Here is a 17137-nt window from a genome sequence, read left to right as displayed (position 1 = left end):
ATATTTTTAAGGTGCAGAGGTCATTGTTCTACCACTGAGTACTCAATAAGAATGTACCTGTCTGTTAGAAAAACATCATAAACCTGGTTTTCTTTTCAGTTCACATATAGTACTCTACTATACAGGATACACAGGAATAATGTGAGAACCAACTTAAATACACAAAATCATTTAATTCATATATAGGAGAATGTCAGGTTTTGCACAAGGCCATACTGAGGTCATATTGCAATACATTTCTTTTGTCTTGGAGTAAGAAAGAGAAGGTATTTTTAGCTTAAGGAACTTGAACTTTCCCCCTTCAGTCAGCTCAATTCCATGCAGAGCTATTCCTTCTCAAAAAATATTGTTTCATATTCTGGGAAGCTATTTTCAGAATGTATTGTTTCACTATTCAACCATACTGATGATATGTAGGAAATTTAGTGGAGAAAATGGGATCCTGAGGTTGGAGGGAAGGCAGAAGAAGGACGTTAGTATTTCAAACTAAATCTGCCATCATTCTTCACCCCCATCCTCCCAGCATACAGTGGAGGTCACTCTTTCTCTTTGCCACATGAAATAGTTTGCCTCTACTATTGCTCACCATACCCTCTGAGACCTTCCACTACAACTGTTCATGTAAATGCTCCCAGGTTTGGGTTTTGTCCATGTGATACAGGATTAAGAAATCCAACGACAAGAACTGTTTATGCACGCCCAGGTCAGGCCTGGACTGCCACAATCACATGAGGAGCTGCAGAAGGACTAACCCTTTTGATGAGGGGAGGTGGATGAGCAGCTGTTTCCAGCAGTGTCCTCCTCACTGCTGCAAGCCCTCCATCCCCCCGGCCTCAGCCTTTCCCTGGCACCGTTTCCAAACCAGCACTTGGCAGAAGGATGCAACAAGGATCAATCATGCCATCACTCACACAGGCAGGACAATGTCACATTCACATGGACACAGGATTTCTCTCTGTTTTCAAAAGCCAAGATATTGTGCCAGGATATTTACAAACTAAAGCCTGTCAATTGGGATAAGTAAGGATATTTTTGCTCACTGGTTCAGTACTGACATTAATGGAGTTATGAACCCCTCTGTCATTGTAGGGGACTCAGCTTACCCTTACTGACTCTTCCTTATGAAGCCTTTTGCCAGGTACTTTGAGAGGAGATTAGTTCAGTTTTCCCCATGAGCAGTTTCAAAATATTATTGGAATGGGTTTCTGGAAGACTAAATCATGAGTTATTGGTGATTTCTCACCAGTATCTGCTTCCTGGAAGTTCAGTTCAAGGTGCTATTTTGATTTGCAATATACTTGTCAAATACAGGGCATTATTTTTGCCTCTCCTTATCCCTAGAAGGAAGAACTAAGCACTCTAAACCAATGCAACAGTTACAGTAATCTAAAAGTTCTGTGAAACAAGTGAGGTCTCTTCAGCTTGAGGTAAATTCACAACATCGATCTGGCTTCCCCAAGACAGCAAAGTAATACTGTAGGGATTGTATAAAGAGGTTGATTCTGCTCTACACAAAAGCATAATGATTATTAGTTTTGTTCTCTCAAAAAAAAACCCGAAAACAACAACCAAAAAAACCAACAAAACCCAGCAAACCAAAACCAAACAAACAACTGGGGCTGTTAACACTGTCATTGAAGATATGTTTATGATATTTAATGATCACAGATGGCCCAGCCCTTTTATTACCTCCCAATCTCAGTATAAAAACAATGCAAAAGCAAATCTCACTGCTTAGCATCATTAGTGTAATTTATTCACTATAATTCTTCTCTCCCTGAGTCAGCTCTATATAAAATTCAAGACAGAATCTTTTTTAAAAATCATCCTAATATTTTTCTGTTCAAGTTCAGATATTGACTGAACCTAATCTAACTGTAACATCTCAGAAGGTAGTAATGCAGAGCACGGGGAATACTTACACTACAAACATCATTAAAAACAGTGTACTATTCAGTCATTAGCTTGCTGTTTGTCTGAGCAAACAGAAAACTTGCTTACAATATACAAAGACATCTTTGTCTTCCATAATTTATTCCCAGGTTGGGATTCAGCAGAGGAGCCTGCTAAAACCTAGAAAGGCTAGGATTAAAAAGCATATGTATCATAAGATCACTGACATGAAAAAACAAATAAACAAACACTAACACACCGAAAGGTATGAGAACAAACCTTTGCTAGGAGGAAGCCAACTACTCACCGTATGAGCACAGGAGTTACAGTTGAAAATTATTCTTAGCTTGTCACCACTTTGATGCATTGATCTGTCTTTCCTGACAGCAAGGCCATGGGTATCAAGTGGTTCCCCAGTCCCCCAAGAGCTTCCCACAGCTGTGGCCAAAGCCAGCCCAAATTCTGCTGGTAAAGAATACCCTGCAGTGCAGGGATGCTGTTGTGGATTTTAGCATCCTGTGGAAGGGACAGCAGTCCAGAGTTTTGACTTGCTCCTCTTGGCTGTTTGTTCCTGGAGCAACCTCATTCTAGAGAGGCAGAACATCTCTGTTTTCTTCTGACAAAACTACTGAAGCTTTGCTTCTGTGTCTCTTGCTGCCAGCCTTGCCAAAGTAACATCTTTTGGTGAATGTTTTAGAACATTGTACTTACATGTTTACTACATTTACTTTGAAACTAGGTATTCTTTAACCTGTCTAATTAATGCAGTTTACAATACACTGGGGAAATTAAACTTCTGGGGCTTTTTTTACTGCCAGCTGTAAACACATAAATTCAAATTGTACCACTCTCTTGTATATCCTTAGTACACCATACCAGACTGTTAAATGAATTGGATTACAAATTGATTTCCAAGAGAATAATTCCACTGTTTTAAAAATCACAGATCCCATCATGAAGCAAGTAAAGAAAAAGCTCTTACATTCTTGTGGTTGTTTCACTGTTTTCAGATATTACCATACGCCTCGTGTCTCAATTACCCAGTTCTTCTGCTCTGCTATGCCCAGTATAGCACAGTACTATCATAGTCACTGGTTAAGGAGGTCATGTTAGATATTGAACCCACCTTTATCACTCAGTGCAATTTTTGCCCCAAGAATTCAAGGCTGCAAGGAGAATCATTCTGTGGAATGACAGAGTATTGCAAATGCTGCAGAAGTGAAGTAGTATTTGCTTTTTAGAAGTGAATGAAACTATGTCAGCAAGTGAGGGTAGTTCTCCTCATGCTCCTTTGCATTGTTAGCAGTTGAGCTTTGAATTGCCCTCATTTCCCTTTGTACCTGGGGTTTGCACTTATGCAGTGGTTTATCCCCAAATTACTTTTGCTAGAAAGTTGTTTGTGCTTCTATGGGTACCTCCCCATATTCTCACAGGCTCCTCAGCTTCCCTGTGTTTTACTTTCCTGCCTCAATGCACTCTCTTTTTCCTAGACTGAGGTCTGCTGGAGAAGTACTAATAAACCACTCCACTCTACACTAGTTCAGACGGGTATTTGCTGTGTTGACATCCCCTCCAAGCAGGGCCCTCCATGCTGTTTTTAATATGCTTGCCAGGCCAAGGTGTGGATGTCTGGTCTGATGTAATGGAATTGCCTGTGAAGTTCACAGAGGTACCAACCTTCCTTCCCTACTAGAGATCAGCCATGTCTTTCCTTCCTGGCTCTGCTGTGCATCTTTATATTCCAGAGGTTATGTCAAACATCATGCCTTGAGAAACCTGGCTCACATACAACTCATTTACTAGCTTTATGCTAACACAACCCCGTGCTTTCATTGGTCTAGAAAATGAGGCTGTCAAGGCTTAGTTAGGCTGTGCAGGTTTTTGTGGTATCAGGAGCAACTTGGCCTTATGTGATGGCACTTTTATATGATAACCTGCTCAGCAAGTGGTGAAGTACTGCACTTCAGTCAACATAATGGCTTTTACATAGACAGTAAATATAATACAAGAAAATATCTGATTTGTATCCTTTCTACCGATATTTTCTCCTGTTAATGAAATAACTTTTTCAAAAATCTAGAGAAAAATCTAGATAAACAATCTGCCTTAGAAAACTCAAGCTGCACTCTGGAAATAAGGATGCAATCCTTGATTTACATAGAGTGAAAGAATATTTTTCAAAGGCATTCAGGACACTGCACCATGAAAATCAAAAGACAGAGAAGATTGGTGGTAAAGAAGATGAAATTCTCATGAGCCAATCCTGAACACTAGCATACAATTCATATTCAAATACCACAGAAGTCTAGGTATTTCTTGTTACATGATTCTCTGAATAATTATTGTGGAATTTTCTAGCAGAAAAGTACACACTCCTTGGGATTCCCACAGCAAGAAGAAGATAATCCACCTATCTGTGGAGTGGTTGAATGAGATACAAGACATCGATCCTATTAAAATGTTAATTTATCAATTATGTATACAGCAGGAGAAAGGACAAGTAGACATTTAAAATTTGATTACTGTTTTATCCACTCCAAGCAAAGCTGGCTGCAAAATCCCCTGCAATACTTCAATTTAAAAGAAAGTGTTTTATACCTCAAAATAGATTTGCTGTGGTAGGCTACTGCATCTTAAATTGGAATGTAAATATAACTATTAAAAATATGTGAACCAGCATAAAAGGTGGCTAATGCCCAAGTTTCATTAGTACTTCACTTCCAAAAGGTTAAGTTGTTCCATCTATTTGGAAGCCCTCTGAGGCAAGGAGTGACAAATATTACTATCTTTTAATGCCACATTCATCACCTGTTTACAAATGGGACATACTTCCAGAAACACACATGGACGGAATGACTAATTTATCAACTTGTATTCAAAGCCGCTGGCCCAAGGCTATGGCTTAGCATTTAATTAAACAACTCTACAAAATCCTTAATTAGCTGATCAAAACTCACTGGACATCTTTTCTGGGAAAGCCCTCTTGACGCTTCCTGTCCCAGGGCCATGAACTACTGCTGCAATCAAAGCCACAAGCAAGTTTCAAAGCTGTTGGGTCATTTATCCATGTTACCTTGAGAGAGAGGGTCTCTGCTGGCCTTGTGTTGTTAGGCAAGTTCCTCAGGGTAGGCATCTGTGCCGTGGCCATCGAGGCTGCTGTGGCAGCACAGAAACTTTTCTGGGTACCAAATCATAGCCATTGCTTTTTCTTGGCCTTCAGAAGGGATCCAGCCACTCCCGGATCATTCAGCTGGCTGATTTGCTAGTCAGAAAGCAAGTTGATGGCTCCACACAGCTGATTAGGGCAAAAATATTACAAAAAATGGTCTAGCTGGAGGTTAACAATAAATTCCTCACCACAGCATCAGCAATGTGCAGGAATTATTGTTCACCAGCACCTGGTCATCCTAAGTCTTGGTGACATACACTGAGGAAGTCCTCTAACCCTGGGTGTCAAAGGACTTTGGATTCCTTTTTGTTTTAGGACTCTTAACCCAGCTGCAAGGCTTGACAAATTTTCCCACAGTCCCAAAGTAGAGCAGTATCACTGTGCTCTCTTGCCAACATTGAGAACAGCTAAAACCACTTAAATTCCAAATGTTTAGGTAAGTTTAACTACATTTTTCATGGTCTCTTGGCTATCCTCTGTATTTCACATGATTTTACACACCATACCTTCACTCAACATTAACACTCATGCAATCTAGTCTTGGTTTCATAACCTTTCACAGAGTCTTAACATGATTTCCTGAAATACACCCTCTGAATCTTCACAAAAAGGATCCCTGTTGATGATTTAACATCTTCCCTGCATCTTAATGCGGACCAGCACTATTGCTCTACCAACAGACTCTTGGTTCTTCTGACTTTATCTGCCACACCAGTCCCACAATGCAAAACCTCAGTCCTGTACCTTGACAGTCTAAGCCCTATTGATCAATGAAGGTAACATCTCTTTTATTTTCTGTATTGTTTCAACAGAGGGTGATGTGCTGTTCAGAGGGATACATACGTAAGAAATAAGATTTTAAAATTCTAGCTAATTTCTTGCACTTCCACAGACCATCCATTGCTTTTCATAACACAAGTAATGTGACTGAACATTTGATTTACTTCTCACCCTCAGGCTCTTGGCTCTTTGGCAGACAGCAAATGTTCTTCTGCAGGACAAAGGAAATCATAAGACCTCCAGCAATCTACTAGTCACATAAGACGGATTGTTGAGTAGTGTTTATAAATAAATGACTGCCAAAAATAAAATACAGGGGCAAATAAGCAGATAATCAGTGCCTACTAACATGAGCATCAGACCATGATTTCCCTAATCTGAACATAAAACAGGATTATTTGAAAGTCAAGAGAAACATAACTGGAAGCCAAAGTAACTCGAAACTTAATCTGTGCATGACACCGAGAATTTAGAGTGACTTTTCAAGCACTGAAAGGAACACAACTCTTTTTAAACTGGGTGGCTACTATAAAATTCAAATAACTATTTGAGCTAGAATTTATAACAATGACTAGCTGAGTAAATTATTCTGCCTTAGCCTTGTATCTTTTGAAACTTTTCATGGGTTCTTGCCCTTTGCATCTTGATGATGTAGTTTCCCTCCATGATGAGTGAGTAGAAGCCCAAAGAACAGAATTTGGGTTTAGGTCTTTAAGGCCCAAGGTATTCTAAAGCACTCTGGAAAATGATTACTTAGATGCCAGTGCTACAATGACCCCAACTACAAAAGTGATTACATGCCCAGCAGGGGTTCTCAAGCACTGTATTGTATTTTTGACAAATGTCTCTCAATTGCATTGTTTATCATGTTACTGCAGCTACTTGCCCTGTGTGCATTGTCCAGTCATGCATATGCATTTACCCTGATGTGTTAGTCATCTAGAATGTCCCTCATTACTGTTCCTCAGGACACAAACCATCTTTATTATTTCTTTAGTTTTCATCAGTTTCCATCCACTACTTCTGACTGGACCTGCCCTTGGTGTTTTCCTCAGTGCTTCACCACAGATGTTTTTTAATTTGCTCTCTAAATGACCATGCCATTTAGAAGCACTTTACAAATCTTGTATTGATGCTACCTGTTCCCTCAGATTTGATCAATACAGTCTGGTGGGGCACAGAGTGTGAACCTTTTCATTTCAAGTCTGTTAATCAACATTCAGGATAATCTACTACTCTTCTACAATGATTCTCAATACTTTCTAAAACACTGCTCTCCAGATTATCTCCTTTCCTTATGATTATATTTTTTTTTTTTGTCTCTTCTTTCCTCTACAGCTTCGTTGTATACTTCTGCTTTTCAGAAACAATTCCATTTTCCCTGTGTGCCAGCCTACACCATTTCTACCTGATAAAAAGCCCATTGCTTTTTTCACTTTTAGTCACGCTACCCCTTAGCTAATGTGCATGATTAAAACTGATCCAAAAATCAACCGCAGTGTCTCCAACCTGTGTCACCATCCTTTACAAGAAGATCCCTCAGGGCTGAAATTAATGAAGCCCAAAGTCTGGCTGAGCAAATAACAGCATGAAGACATGCAGAAGCTTCCTGGCTAGCTGGTCAGAACCTACATATATCTCCCCAGGTTGCCAATATAATTACCTAGGGTTTCTACAACAAGTAAGCATTTGTGAGACATCAGCCTACTGCTGCAACTAGTCAACAGACTGAAAAACTATTTGGTGCTGACAGAAAGGGACTGACAGCCAGACATGGAAAACACAAGCTCACAGAGCTGTCACTGACAATCCATTTCCTTAAGACACCAGGTTAGATCCTCACTTTTGTTTTAGCTTTTTTAATGCAAGGGGTCATTGCATTCTTCTGTGATCCTGTTTCATAGAACTGACAATGGAAACTTGTTACCAGGATTTAAGCGGACCAAGATGCCATTCCCATTAGCTTAAGGCTGAAATTTGGTTTTAATTCATGTAGCCTGAAAGAGGAATGACTTAATAATTGGGTTTTTTTCTGGTTTTAACCTTCCTTCATAATCTTCCCTCCTCAGATGATCTTGAAGACAATTTCAAGACAGTCTACTTTCATAAACCCTGTGCTATGAAGATGTCTCAGTGAAGCTAACGAAGCTTCAGTGCACTAAATAAGTGGGTTTTTTTCACTTGGGTTTTCTAGGTAAGTGGATTTTTTCACTTGGGTTGGTGGGGGGTTTGTTGGTTTGTTTGTTTGTTTTTGTTTTATCAACTCCCTAAACGTTCTCATTTTTATGATTAAGGGTTACAGGCCTCTTTCAGTTCCAGAGCCAATAGGATTAACTGATTCTTTTCTTGAGTATTTACAGAGGTAATATTGTTTCCCTTTTATCAATCTTGCATTGTTTCCTGTAGTGTTTGAACCTCTCTTGTAAGGCTGAATTATCTCTTCTTCCAGTTGTCACACATTATTTACTGTAGTGCCATGTACACCTTGTTCTCTTTTCTGTCCTGTCTTGGCCACAGTAACTTTGTTTACCCAATGGAAGATTGTCTCTTTGCATATGCCTCTTTTTTCATTTTCTTCCAGACCATCACAGGTTCACTAATTCTGCACTGGCAGTTCTTCACCATTCCCTTTAAATTTATACTGCTGTGTCATCCTCACACATCACCTTGACAGCTCTGAATCTGAAATTCTCCCAAGCAGCACCATAATCGAGGGGCTGGTGCAGCACTCCCCAGCCAGCTGTGGGAAGGGCAAGGGCAGCATTTCACTAGGACCTAACATTATGAGGCCATAACCAGGCAATTGCTGGGCAGTATCAGGATTTAAAGGAATAATAATTACTATTTTAACAACAGCTACCACCACTGGACTTCTTTAATAGACTGTTAGCCCCCAGGTATGCCAAAAGGAAAAGATCCTCATTTCTATTTATGTGGGGGGTTATGGTGCATCCACAGAACAAAGCAAGTTCACAAAACTAATCCTTTTTACATGCATAATAGAAGAGCTACTAAGAGCCCAGGGTGAAGCACATTTTCATTACACTGTGAGATCACTCTTGTAAAATCCCAACTCCCATAAAGAAGAGTTAAACTTTATTATTCAAGGGTAAAGAAACGGATGGTCTAACATTTGCTGCATTAGGATGCATTAGCTGGGTCTTTTACATGTTTCCTGATTTTATTAAGTTTTATTACCAGACCGTGATAAAGTTCGCAAACCAGTAATTTTGGTGATCTACAACAAGTAATGAAATGAGAAGAAAATCATGTTAAAACAACATTAAAAGAGAGAGTCATTCTTAACTGCAGAGAGTGGGAAGCTGCAAGCCAAACTCCCATTAACAATAAATATAGCAGATTTTTATAATCCCCACATATTTGCTAAAACAGAATCAGTGAGATTTCCTTGCGTTAAGGAGGACCAGAAGAGTTCAAGTTATTTTATCCTCCTTACTGTCCTGGGCTTACCTGCTGTTGCTCACTGGCATGACTTTCATGCCTTTCACAAGGACTCCATTACAAATTTCACATGTGCCATGTATATCAACCTGTGTACACCATGAATTGCAGTGGAGAGTTTATTAGCTGATAGAAGAGTACTTAGGAATGTGGCCTGTGCCAAATCATTAAGACTGCTTTACAAAGCTGACTGGTGAGTAATTTTAGAAGCTGAAATTCCTCAACTAAAGAAGTCCTGAGGTGTGCAGATCATTCACTTCCTTAAGCTATATTATGTTCAGCTAAAAGAAAAATTAAGTTGACCTTTTGAAAGAGTATTACTTAGGTGCTTTAGGTCTCTTAAGAAATTTGAGGCTTTTTCTCTCAAATCTAACTCCTGGGGACTCTGATTATTCCTGTGTTTGCAGCATACTTTACTTCACTGAAGTGGTCAGTCGTGCTCTCTAACAACCACTTAACCATTGATACTCTCTTTTTCATGTGATATCTATAGTGCCATACGTATTCTTTTAATTTCCAACACCATAGCTACAAGCTAAAACATGGATAGTTTTACAAACCTGATGACACTGGAGTCCCTCCAGTAGGCAATACTGAAATTTCATTAACAAGCAGAAGAACCTAATGGTCTCAAAGTAAGAGGAGATAAAATCACCAGGCCTGTGCGTGGAAAAAAAGGCAGTGAGGATACACACATGGATTTGAAAAGTGTACTTTCAAGTGTAATGGACTGATACAGGGGCTGTTCTACTGCCTCACAATAATTAATAGGTTCCTGAAGCAGAGACAAATTCAGCATTTGACACAGCAACTCTGATTGCAAGTCCCAGGGATGGTAATTTTGGAGTGGGCAGCATCCAGCTGCTCATTACCAGAGAAGGGAACAGGGTGAGTGTGACCACGTCCCTCACAGGCTCCAAGGCTGGCGAGTCAGGGTGAGCCTCACAGAGGCAGCCTGCATTACTGGGGGTCTGCTCACAGTCAGGTAGAGAATTAGCAACTTGACTTCATGTATATTATTTATTCACATGAAGACAACTTGCTCTTTCTTTCCCCATACTTAGAAATTATCTTAGTTTTGACATCACAGGAAAGAAGAAAATCTCTGGATCTCTAAATGCCTAATTCCAACTATTCCCCAACCTCTTCACTCTCTATAGGCACTCAGGTACTTTTGAAAACATCTTTTAGCAGCAGACTGAAACAATGATTTTCCAGCATGCTTTTCCTTCTTTCCATGTACAGCCATGCTTAGTGCATATATTCAGCTTTGCTCTTCCTAAAGAGCAAACACCATCTCTGCCAGATGCCTGAACAACTACATAAATTAAATTCCAAGTGTAAGTGAGCCTGCTGAGCATTTGGCTCCATGCTCCCCTTCTGAAGAGCAGCGACTGTCATAGTAAATGAATTTCCTGATAAAAATCCGATCAGTGATCATTTCAGATCTGACTCCTGACAAGGATTTTTATCAACAGAAGATGACAAAGAAAAGGTCCCCAAGCATCATAACAAGCCATCTGTCACTGTACACCGTTCCAGACAAGTAGTTATCATGTAAGAGTCACTCTAATTTTCAGCATTTCATTCCAACAGAAGCGTTCTGAAAGTTGCTCTTCCATTTTATTCATGGGCAAACAAGGTTAATATTTTCTGAAGACAAAAACTGACTTCACTGTTTAACTTTCTATATATTCATTGACACGTGTCTTTTAGTCTAATATCTAGAGTTTCTGTAATACTTGGAGCCAAAAATCCCTGATTAGCTAGAATGGTCCTGAGGTTTCAGAATGAATCATGTGAGAATGAGTTTTGTTTTGTAAACCGCTTTTTAAATATTCAACGGATGGAATTTATTAAAATGCAGAGTCTTTTCCAAAATTCCACATAGTCCTTATTGGCAACCTACCCTGTGCATAGCAATTCTTGAAAAATTAACTCCCCAGTTCCCTTTCATCCCCAATACAGTTCACACACCCTGAACAATTTATGCTCCCTGCAATGCCTATGAATCAGAGTATTTTAACATGAACATAAACACAACAACAATCTCATCTACATTTGTTATATGTTTAAAAAAAGATAAAAATATCTATTTCTTCTGAAAAGTCTTTGGTGCATCAAAATTTAGAGATTCTCTGGAGGAAACTGACTGAAGTCAAAATTAATAGCACTTCCTTGTTCCAGGAAAAATTACATGTAGTTCCCTATTTCAGCAAGTAAAAGTGAGGCAAGAAAATACAAATCTAGGAAACCTTACCCTTGAAACCCACCATCATTTATCTGAGCTCAGAAAAACCTTCTCAGCCCTCTTCTAACTCTGCAACATGAGAGCTGAGATTGTAAAGGAGTGATAGATGAAATGTGCAGAGACTACAGAGGTCAAGAACCCAGGGGATTACAGTAATAATTCAAGATTATAGAGAGCTTTGTAACCATATCCCTCCAACCTGAACAGCCCGAGAGGTGAGCTGCAACAACCACCAAAGGAAGCTCTGTGCTTCTTGAGAGATGCCAAAGAAGAAAAAGACAACTTTGGGGAATTATGTGCAGGAATTTTGAGAGATTTTTAGCTCATGTGCAAGTCTGGCTGACTAAACTTGTGGTCTTTCTGAGCAGCAAACAAGCAACTTTCTCTCTCCTTTCCCAAGCAAACTAAGATACCAAACAATTGCACTTACTGCAGCAGATTGAAGCACAGGGCTTCAGGAATTATTTTTTTCATTTTTTTAAGAAATGACAGCCCTATCACTGCCATGCAGTTGCCTGTCTTTCAGTGGCCTGTGCTGCACTTGTATTCCCAGTCAGGGACTTGTACAGTGTCTTCCTTTTTTCCAAGCCCTGTACTTCATTCCGCTGCAGTAAGTGCTATTTTAACTTTCCTATTTTGAAAAGATTAAAAGGTTACAAGGAAACTGCACTATGACACAGCCAAAGCAGCAAAATATTTAGAGACACAAGAGAAAACTGTCTTACAGTATTTGAAGAAAAGGACTCTGACTTGTGGTGATTGCTTCTTCACAGTACAGAAATTAGTTTTTCCATTTGTTAGGATTATCTGACAAAACAAACTCGACCTGTGCTAGTTCTCAAACTGGAAAAGGCACAAATCAGAAACCAGCCACAAAGACCATTTTTTTTCCTTTTTATTTTTGTTTTTAATTATATTTTAAATGAGCCAAATTCAACTTGGAGTCTTGAGACTGCAACATCCTGATATAGGTACTTCCAGGACTAAAAAATCTGTAGCAACCCAGTGTAACACAAGTTAATGAGTTTCAATTTGCATCTTTTTTCTTTTTATAATTAGGTCATTTCAATTTCAAGTTCTCTTTTTTTTTTTTTACTCTTTTGTCCAGTTCAGTGAGAAACCCTTAAGCTGTTGACTATCTTCTCCTTTTTCTTATATTCACTTGAAAGAGAAGACTCAGAAAGTGAAAAAGCTTTAAGGCATATTTTACAGGCTGTATTTCATAATTAAAGTTGTTCTGTAGCCCTGTTGAATTTTCCTAAGTAGCTTTCAAAACATGACAACCAGAACAAGGCACAAAATAAGGAGTTTCTTCATAGAAAATTAAGCAGAGATAAATTAAAGAAAGATGTGAACATGAATCTCATAGTAATCTCTGAAATGAAGAAGGGGTTGCCACTCCCTTCAAGTTAATCTTTTCTACAGGTCTTGCTTCATATCAACTTTGCTGACTGTTTCCCATGGAAACAAACTTTACTGCAAGTCACACAATGCCACCAACATCAACCATACCCACCAAATATCTATGCCTTAAAAAAAGCACAGTTTGTGTCTCATTTCAATTCAACAACATTATCACCAGCATCACGGTGGTCTGTGGCAAAAAGAGGCAGTGGCCTTGTGAGGGAGGAAGGCAAAGCACATTTACTAAGTAGTAGGAAGACTATTTTCTGTTGGGTCAACCAGCAAAAAGGTTAAGAACAGGGTAAAACTACAGATTATTAAGACACAATGTACATTACTTGGCCTTCACAGGCTGTTTTGGGAAGAGTTTTGGAGTTGCAGAGAAAAAGTCTTCTGTTTTTAGAACAGAAAGTAAGAACTGCAAAGAATGTAAATGGGCATGAAGAAGCCAGCAGGGACCACTTAGGAAGTACTTGTAGAACCACATTATAATCACATATTTTCCTCTTGATGAAACTAATCTCTCCCATTTTCTCCTTTCCTTCACTGCAGTTTTTTGTTTAGTTATGGTATAATTTGATAGGAGTGTTCGTTCCCCTTTTCGTGCTGCAAGAGAATTCCACCCTCCAAAGGTTTTGGGGGAGAGATCATCTTCAGGAACCATATTGGCTGAACTAGCATTAAAAAAAAAAATAAAACACTTTCAAAGAGCAGCAGTAACTGCTGCTCACAAGCATGAACTACAGAGAGCAGACAATGTTTCAAGAGCTACTTCCAACCAGGGGTTGACCCTTGGTGGCCTATACAGCCACTGGCAGGTGCCCATTTCGTTGGGCTGCAGCAAAGGGACAAGACTTCAGGAAATAACATCTTTGTGAAAGCTTATTTACTGAACAGACATATTTCAATGGAGCTATTTTGAGTTGCCACAATGTGACCAAAATATCCTGCAACTGGAAGAATAAATTGTGGCAAGACAACGAGTTACAAAATAAAAAGCCGTGGGTTGCCAGTTTTTGTTAAAATTGACAAAAAGCTAATTTTGCTGCATTTACAGGGAAATTATCATCACAGCTATGTTTATTGGACTTCCACACACTGCAGATCACTTAAAACTCACAGGCTTTCTTTAAAAGCCTTAAGGAGTTCATTATATCCTGCTTTTTTTGCAATAAAATTTAGCAGCTTATTTGTAACAATGAGTATCTAGCTTAGTTTAAAAAATCACCATTCTTGGAGCAAGGAACATAATGTATTACTTCCTGGGAAGGAATAATAAAATGCACCAGTACAGGTTAGGATGTGATCTGCTAGAGAGAAGCCCCATGGAGAAGGACGTTGGAGTCCTGGTGGACAACTAGTTACCTATGGACAGCAATGTGCCCTTGTGGCCAAGAAGACCAAAGGTATCTTGGGGTGCATTAAGAACAGTGTGTCCAGCAGGTCGAGGGGGGTTCTCCTCCCCCTCTGCTCTGCCCTAGTGAGACCTCACTTGGAGTGTTGTGTCCAGTTCTGGGCTCCCCAGGTCAGGAGGGACAAGGATATACTTTAGAGTCCAATGGAAGCTATGAGGATGGTGAAGGGCCTGGAACACCTGCCTGATGAGGAAAGGCTGAGAGACCTGGGGCTGTTTAGTCTGGAGAAGAGAAGACTGACAGGGGATCTAATTAATGTGTATAAATCTATGAGGGTTGGGTTCGAGAAGGTAGGGACAACCTATTTTAACTTGTGCCCTGTGACAGGACAAAGGGCAAAGGATTCAAGCTAGAAGACAGGAAATTCCACCTCAACATGAGGAAGAACTTCTTTAATGTGGGGGTGACAGAGCCCTGGGACAGGCTGCCCAGAGAGATTGTGGAGTCTCCTTCTCTGGAGACTTTCAAGACCCATCTGGATGCATTTCTGAGTGACCTGCTCTAGATTTGCTCCTGCTCTGGCAGGGGAGTTGGACTTAATCTCCAGAGGTCCCTTCCAACCCCTACCATCCTGTGATTCTGTGATTCTGTAATGGAAAAAAAAAAAAATTCTTAACACTATTTCACTTGGAAAAGTCTTCAAGCTGAGTCCTGATTGTGTAATTTCAATTTTCTTACCTGTGTACTTAAAAAAAAAAAAACAACAAACCAAAAACCAAACCCACCCTCCCCTCACACACACTGGTAGTACTTATGGTTTTTTTTCTTACTGTTTTGTTCTGGATAGTGTGTTCTTCATGTTTACACAGGAATTTACAAAGGCCAAGTTTGCAGCTAACATGACAGTGTCTCAGTTGGCAGATTATCTGACAGGACTAAGTAAGATCTTTCTTTGTACCTGACTGCACTAACAGACATGTGGTATAAAGCAACTTTGATCTTTTTTTCCACTCTGTGCATCTCAGGTTGTTTGTAATACATATTGGCCTCTGAAGCACCTTTAATAAAAGAAAGAACTCAGTGCACAACAAAGGAAAACCTTCACAACACAGCTGAGACCTGAGTGAAAAAAGAGGAATTCCTGCCACAGAACAGCAGCTGTTTTTTCACTTCAAGTATTTTCAGTGAAAAAGCTCAAGTTTTATGGTCAAGAATTTAGATCATTTATCTCTGTGCTTTCTAAATAAATGCTCCTTGGCAGATGGTTTGTGAATGTGAGTGTGCCCAACAACATGCTGAGGAGGGGTGTCAATTCCCACAGCACAACCGGGATTATGCTGCCTGCACTTTATCAGTTTTGAAACATTTTAATGGAGCACCAGTTTCCAAGCCACCAAGCTGCCTGACTCACATCATATCAAAGATGCAGGCAATTTCTCTGCATCATAGATTCAGTTTAGTAGAGCACTGCAAAGATAACTAAGCTTAAGCAAACTGAAAAATATACATGACAGTTCAAAGCCCTCAAAGAACAGGCATCGTCAATCACTCTATTCTATTACTGTTTTGCAGACAAGATCATTTTGCTGGATATTTTAAGACTAACACATAAGTCCCTGTTTCCCCAGATGAAGGGCTACCAAGTCAAGTTAAGGAAACTCTGGTAACCAAATCACAACTAAATGATGCAATTCTATGTTCTTAAAACACTAAAAATTGCAAGTTATTCCCATTTCATGGTGATTCTAATCATTACACCAATATACGTTAGTGTTTAGTACATGAATCATACAAACATGGATAAAGAAACTAAATTCAAGGGTCCTCACTGAAGCCTATGGCAAACACCTTTTAGCTTCTGGGTGCCCATGGTGACACCCCTACAGTGTTTTTTTTCAGAGGTTTGGGGAACTCAGGGCTGGGAACTTCAGCTGCAGCTCTGTTGCATAAGAGCTGATCTCATCTAGACCTTCAGAAATGAAGAGAGTTTGTAAAAACTGTGCTTGTTACAGTTTTAAAGCTATAAGGAGTAATTTCTGTACATGTATTTCTTTAATGGCAGGTGACTGGGATTACAGTATAATTTAGCACAGGTCATAACATATCATTTGGCTGAGCTGTATATTTGTATTGCATTTTTCCACCCTAAGGAAATATTTCAGCAAGCTTTACATATTTTAAAAAGAGACTCAACTTCTTAAAAGTGCAAAACGATCTCACAAAAAAAGTGAATGGTCCTGCACCTGCTTTTCATATGAAAATCAGTAGCTGCACAGTTTTCTGCCATGTGATTTAAGAATATGTTTCAGTATTTCAGAAGTATGTTCCGATACAAAAATAACGTTCACTGTGTTTCAGAATTAGCACTTCTCTGTTTTAACCCCATTCAAGAACCTGAGTTCTAGAGTTCATTTATTAGACTTCTGTGGCTGCTCAGAAAACACAGGCTGAGAGAATTAATCTTCACTGGTTGTAATTACAAAACAAAGGTCAAAAAAAACCCAACAAACAAGCCACCTGATCTTCAGCTCTAAGGGAAGAAGTTTTAAATAGCTTAATTTTACAGACAAAAATACTCAGTGCAAGGCATATCTTTGTAATTTAGCACAAGCTGCTTGAAGGAAAAGACACTCTGACTCCCTGCTGCATTAATGCTTCTGTAGTACAAATAAGATGACCTCCTTGTATTATCAATCACAGTGTTAAATAGCTGATATTCAAACCCATAGGGCTTACAATTCAGCATCTTAAATTACAGTTATGCCTCAAAGACTCACAACAGGCTCTTCCACCCAACTTTTGATTTCTATGAAGACTGTGGGT

Source organism: Apus apus, chromosome 4, assembly GCF_020740795.1.
Source record: "Apus apus isolate bApuApu2 chromosome 4, bApuApu2.pri.cur, whole genome shotgun sequence".
Taxonomy (NCBI): Eukaryota; Metazoa; Chordata; class Aves; order Apodiformes; family Apodidae; genus Apus; species Apus apus.
The sequence above is the reverse complement of the archived record's forward strand: the minus strand, read 5'-3'. Positions refer to the sequence as shown.